The sequence below is a fragment of the Miscanthus floridulus genome, chromosome 7, assembly GCF_019320115.1.
Source record: "Miscanthus floridulus cultivar M001 chromosome 7, ASM1932011v1, whole genome shotgun sequence".
Taxonomy (NCBI): domain Eukaryota; kingdom Viridiplantae; phylum Streptophyta; class Magnoliopsida; order Poales; family Poaceae; genus Miscanthus; species Miscanthus floridulus.
This window is the reverse complement of record NC_089586.1, coordinates 126,873,652-126,880,579: the sequence shown is the minus strand read 5'-3', so window position 1 is coordinate 126,880,579 and position 6,928 is coordinate 126,873,652.

Here is a 6,928-nt window from a genome sequence, read left to right as displayed (position 1 = left end):
ACACGCTTTACGGTGGTTATCTTAACCATGTTAGACAAGCCCTATATGCATTACCAAAAAATTAAACATGTTGTATATTATAATGCAATGCAAGGGACAACACAAGCTCATTTTTTGTGAAGTTACTAAAATCAAGAACATTGAGCTTATTCCGCAATTGACAAAAAGTCACATCATCTAGTGGTTTAGTGAAGATATCCGCTAATTGATCCTCGGTCCTTACACCTTCTAATGATATATCATTTTTAGCAATATGATCTCTAAGAAAGTGATGGCGGATATCTATGTGCTTGGTGCGAGAGTGTTGAATCGGATTATTTGCAAGTTTTACCGCATTTTCATTGTCGCACAAAAGAGGTATTTTTTTTAGAACTACACCATAGTCTAGTAAAGTTTGCTTCATGTAAAGTATTTGTGCACAACAAGCACCCACGGCAATGTATTCCACTTCGGCGGTGGACAAGGCCACACTATTTTGTTTCTTGGAGGACCAAGACACAAGTGATCTACCAAGCAAATGGCACCCTCCAGATGTGCTTTTTCTATCAACTTTGCAACCGGCATAATCCAAATTAGAATAGCCAACTAATTCAAATATAGCTCCTTTGGGATACCAAAGGCCAATGCTTGGTGTGTGCTTAAGATACCTAAGGATTCTTTTTACGGCAAATAAATGAGTTTCCTTTGGATTAGCTTGAAATCTAGCACACATACATACACTAAACATGATGTCGGGCCTAGATACAGTTAAATATAACAAGCTACCAATAATAGAGCGGTAGAGAGTTTGATAAACTATGTTACCTCCCTCATCTAGGTCGAGATGTCCATTAGTTGGCATTGGTGTCTTGATTGGCTTACATTCATCCATCTTGAATCTCTTGAGAAGATATTTTGAAGGAATAGGCGGTTGGATGCATAGCATGCGGTGTTGATAGCTTCCGCCCATAGAGCTTTGGGGGTGTTGTACTCATCAAGCATTGTTCTTGCAAGAGTGATCAATGTCCGGTTCTTCCTCTCAACTATACCATTTTGTTGAGGAGTATATGTTGCGGAGACCTCATGCTTGATCCCAACTTCATCACAATATGCTTCTATGTTTGTGTTGTCAAATTCCTTTCTATTGTCACTTCTTATCTTCTTGAGCTTCACTTCAAACTTATTTTGTGCTCTCTTAGCAAACTTCTTAAAGCATGATGCAACTTTGGATTTGTCGTGAAGGAAGAATACCCATGTATATCTTGAATAGTCATCAACAATCATAAGACAATAAAGATTTCCTCCCAAACTCTTGTGGCGGTGAAGATGATGAAGAGTCAATGACAATGGCGGCCACCTTCTCATTGTCACTATTATCATCAGATGAGCAACTTGATGAATCAATGTCCGTGAGCCAATCACCAATGATGTATGCCTTTCCACTCTTCTTCTTCTTGTGGAAGTCCTTCTACTTGCCATCTCTCTTCTTGTATGGCTTGTTCCTTTTCTTCTCATCTTCTTCTTCATTGCTTGAGTCATCTTTCTTGCCCTTGTTCTTGTTCTTGTACTTGTCTTTCTTGGGCTTTGTGCATTGATGTGCTACATGACCAAGTTCTCCACAATTGTAGCAATCCATCTCCGAGATTGGCTTCCTTCTAGAGCTTGTGAAGAACTTCTTCTTCTTGCCATCGAACTTGATGCCACTCTTGTTGAGCTTCTTTAACATCTTGGCAGTTCTTTTCACCATGAGAGCAAGACTTGTGTCGGGTTCATAAACCTGGGGTCCCTCGGGGACCGGCTTCCACGCCCGGGCTCGGCCCAAGAAAAACAACATGTAGTTCATGGGCCGGCCCAACAGCCTAAAACACAATGGGCCAGAAGGGCAGTCCGGTCGCCGACCAGAAGGTCTACCCAAAAGAACAAGCGCCCGCTCGTCAACTTCTTTGGCCTACCTCTCTGCCCAGAGCACTCCCTTCAGGCACCAGCCGCCTCCGAGCGGTCTCTCCAATCGGAAGGCATGACCCAAAACACTGCTTCCTACTCTAACCCCGTGACTCCGACCCCACGACCGAGGCTCATAGGAACCCTGCTCACCGCTCTTCTCCGACCAGCGCACTCAGAGCCGACTAGAGCCATCCGACCGGGGCACCCCATTCGGAGGGCACCGGAATATGTGCAAAGAAAGGCAAGGCAGGCTCACAAGTCAAAACCACTGTACCAGGGACCATACCCTGCACGAAATAGTACTCTATAGCCACCCTAACACAAATAGTATTGTAGGCACCGACATCTCCCCCTACGGTATTGTAGGGGCCGCTAAAACTCCCATACGGTAAGCCCCCCCACATGTCTCTGGACATCGATCACAGTATGGGCACCAAGATTTGCCGTACCGGGTGAACATAGCGCGGCTCCTCACATGCCACTAGGCATCAAATAATATTTATAGGTACTGGCGTCCATCCTTCCTAAAGAAGATAGCCCGACCTCCCGTGCACATCTGATATTCTACAGCGGCATCAATAGTGTTGGGGGCACCTACCATTATCCAATCTTCATCAGCGTGAGCAACAAGGCTTAGAAACATCTATACCCTCTCCCTCTCACCTGTAAAAGCCATCCCCTTCATCTATAAAAGGGGATGCCCTCCCTCCAAAGAGGGGAGGGGTCGACTTCTTCAAGTTCAGACTCACTAGATCGATAGCTGACAATCCCTCAAGCACACGCTCGAATACCTAGATCATAGCAAAGTTCCTGTCACTCTCGACCCTTCCGGTCAGAGCCGACCGTACCTCTTATACACCCCATGTTTCTCTCTCTCGTTTGTAACCCCACTGCAAGCTTCGAGCACCTGGGCTCAGGAATAAAGTTACCGACTGACCCCGACTGGACGTAGGGCACGTTGCCCGAACCAGTAAAGATCATGTGTCATTGAGTGCTAGGCCACCTCCGATCACAACGTACAACAAAACTACAAATATTTACTAGTTGGTCATTTTCTGCACCGACAGTTGGCGCCGTCCATGGGGAAGACAATGTACGTTCAATACTTTTCGATCATCGGATGCCCATTTTTCCGCCACCCCCACCATGGCTGGCTCAGGCGATACGATTCGCTTCGGCTCAATGGAATTTCCCGCACTCTCGCCCACTGGAGTGTGAATTCCACCCGTCTTCAAGCCATCCCAGGCCTTCCTCTTTGGAAGCCTAGACTTCGTCGCTGACCGACTCGGCGTACTCCACCTCCGCGAGCATGCTCGCGACCCGGCACCCATCGGAGGGACATCCTCCATCGACTCTGGGACGCGCGACTTCGATGGCGTGACATCTGCGCTCCATTCCGAGAAAACTCTCTGCTCAAAACCTGCTGTGAGTAATATACACGCTATTATGTACTCACTATTCTCTATCTTCCGCCGATTACCCAGTGGAACCCCATTGTCCCTAACACAACCACCGTATGGCCAGTTCCCCTATGGCCTCGCGTCTTCCGCGGACGCATATGCCCGGGGGCTCCGAAGGATGCTTAGGCCGCCTCCTCTCGCATCCAAATTCGTGGGAATGGCGAGCTATGCTCCCACCTGTTTCCTCGACATCATGGATGACGACGTCGGGAGTGAGGACTCCAGCATCGGCGACGTGGTGCCTAGCCACCGTCGGTCCTGGGAGTACGCTGTGGCGGACGCCCTGGAACAGCCGCTAGGGGTAATGGAGTCCTTCCGGGCCCATGCCCCGCCGGGCCCTCACGCAGAGACCCCCGAGCTCACACATGAGCACAGGGAGGATCTATGACGACAGTGGCTGCATCAGCCACCAACTGTACCAGCATGCTCGGTGCACCACACTGTGCCCCGTGCACATAGACTGGTGAACGGCACTCGGGGTCGCGCCCGTCAGCCCCAGCACAATGCCCTAGTTCGGGGGACCAATCCCCCGCAGTTTGCTCAGGCCAATCAGAACATTGCCACCACGGCAATGCTCCTACGCGACCTGTCTGAGCCGAACGACCCTCACGAACAGGCGATCCACCAGAACCTCTGAGCATTGCTGGAAACCGTCGCCGTTCAACAAGCAGAGTCCTCCGTATCACGATGCCGACTCGCGACCTCGCTCCCTATCTGGGGAACAGGGACACAACAGATGGGGCACTACACCCTATCACCGCAACAACCATAGAGTGCGGCACAGGAAGCCACAATGGCACCTCACCTCGACTTGATGACCACCCCATGCCGAACGCCTATCTACGCGTGGCTCGGGCCAAACCAAGACACGCGCAGCGTCGACCAGAGTCCCAGCCCCGACCGCCTGGGACCATGGACCTTTGTCCAACCATTCCACTAAGCGTCGTTCCCACCGCGCTTCAACGGAGGCCGCGACAAAGGTAAGGCCAAACACCAAGATCAAGATGAGGGCCCCTCCACGTCGAGGGAAAAAAAAACAGAAAGGATCGCCACCGACCGGCCAACTCCGCATTGGCCGCCATGGCAGATTACGCGGGCACTCAGCCCCAGCAAGACCCTCTGGGCCACTTTCACAAGCTCATGGAGAGCTCGTACACCAACCACAACTATCCCATCAACCATCTCTACAAGGACTGCCAGCTCCTCAAGCGCCTACAGAGGTAGGCTGGCAGGCCAAAGGAGGAAGAAGGCGAGGAAGCAGCAACCGAAGAAGGGGGCGCAGCGGGCAAGGATCTAGACGACTGAAGTGATCCGACCGAACGCCTACCAACTGAAGGACAACAACAACGACACTCTCTCCGAGCGCCTTGGAACAACTATGTCTTTCTTTCTTTTCCTAAGTTTCAGTCTTACCTCTACTTAGCAAACGCTCCTATAAGAGCACCCCGACCCGAACACTTTTTGGCTCGGGGCGCTCGGGGGCTCCACTAGGGGGCTCTACTACCCCTTTGTTTTTGTTTTTTACTTCAAGTACTCTTTTACTTTCGTATGGAGAAACTCCTTCCTACCTGAATAAAAGGGCAGTTCGTGCCTTTGTTTTACCTTACATAGCTTTGCTTTGAAACATTCCGACTGATTGCACCCCGCCTTTTCCTATGGTTACGACCGGCCGAGCCTCGTGGGCCACGCCCTAGGCTCACAAAGTTGCAGCCTACGGAAGAAACGGGTAGGCACGAGAAAGAAAGAAATTTAAAACAAAATTATGCTAAGGGAAAACTAAGGAACGAAAGGGAACAAGCTTCCCCGAACGGAGCAACTCCATCACAAAAACAAAAACCGATTATAGTCATTAAAACACACACGAACGTTTTACACAGGGGTTTCTCCCCCCATGAACTTAAACTTCTTACATTTATTAACTACTTATATTCGTCAAGGTATTAAACCGGCCTGGCGGCATCTACTGACGGTGCGACCAACGAAGGCGCAGGCTGCTCGCTCCCAGGCAGCACAACGTTCGACTCGATCAGGGTCGAGGAGACGTTCCCCCCAAACCAGGCTCCGTGCTATCTGTAGGCTCGAAGGCATCCTCTCCACTCATGCTTCGGGCCATGTCTTGATGGTGAACATCCATCACCCATTCGGCGGAGACTTGCTCTGACACCGACCACGCGTGCGGCAGCAAGCTCTCCCCGATTGATTAGATGGCCTCCATGCTCAGGCCTTCAGCATACCCGCTGCAGATAGTGGCAAAGTCCAAATTCGGGTGGTACGTCGCCACCGAAGTTAGCACCCCCTATGCTCCATAAAATAGCCCGCTCTTGACAAGGTCCTTGACCACGTACGGGACCTCCACCAGTTGAACCGCGGGCGCACTGGTACTTGGCACCGACCCAAAGACTTCCAAAACAATGAGCTGGGCAGCATTGCGGATCTGGCCGAGCTCCCCTTCGAGACCACGTCGCTCTTCATGGGACTTGGCCAGCTCCTCGACATTCTGGCTAAAGTTTGCCTTGGTCATATCCAGGTCTCACTTCAGCGCCTTCACCTTTTCACCTAGCTCTGCAAGAAGGATGACAAGCTCAGAAACAGGCTAGGGGAAAAATCAACACCACGAGAAAACAAAAAGGTATGGACCGATGCGAGAGGCCTCAAGGGTGGAGAAATCCTCTACCTGCCGAGCCACCTGCTCGTGCAGCCGGGCACTCGCGTCCTCCATCCCCATCACCTGGTCTCGGAGCGCAAGCACCTCCCGATCCACTTCCAACCGGGCCCTCTGCTCTACCTCTAGGGCCTTCTGTGCTGACTCCAGGGCGGCCCGCTCTGGCTCAAGGGCTGCCAAGGCCTCTTGAAACGCCGCCTCGGTGTTCACCAGGGACGTCCGTAGCCCTGCCTTGGTCTCCTCCTGATGGACCTTTGCCGCCTCGAGCCCTTGCTCGGCAGTAGTCGCCCGCTTCACCAAACGCTGCCCCTCTGCCCACGCCACGGCCGCCTCGGCCGCCCAGACCTAGGACTCGCGGCAAGCGGACTCCACCTGGTGCTCAAGCTCAGCCATCCGGGTGTGTTCCGCCCAGAGGAAGTAAGACTTGCGGGATGACACCTTCCTTATTTCTTGTGAAAAACAAGCATGCTAAAAACAACCGACGAAAGATTCAAAGGGCAAGGAGAAGTACCAGAAACTCACCTCTGTGGCGAGCTACAGGTCAACCTCAACTAGCTGCCAAGCAAACTGAGCCTGCTTCCGGGCGCTCTCGAGCTTCGCGGATAGCTTGGTGAGCTCGAACACCATGGCATGCCCTTGCCCCCCAAAAATATCCCAGAGCTAACGCTCCCAGGAATCCCGGAGGACGAACCGTGCCTTCGACGGGTCCTCAGGGAAGGGCCACTCTAGGTCACCCTCCGATGAACAGCTGGAGGGCCTAGCCTCTGACCGGACCACCGCTAGCTCCCGCGGTGACACCGCCGATACCGCCATAGTATCCGCCTCATCGTTAGATGGGGTCTCCACCACCATGTTCACATGGGACACCATCGGGCATCCCAAC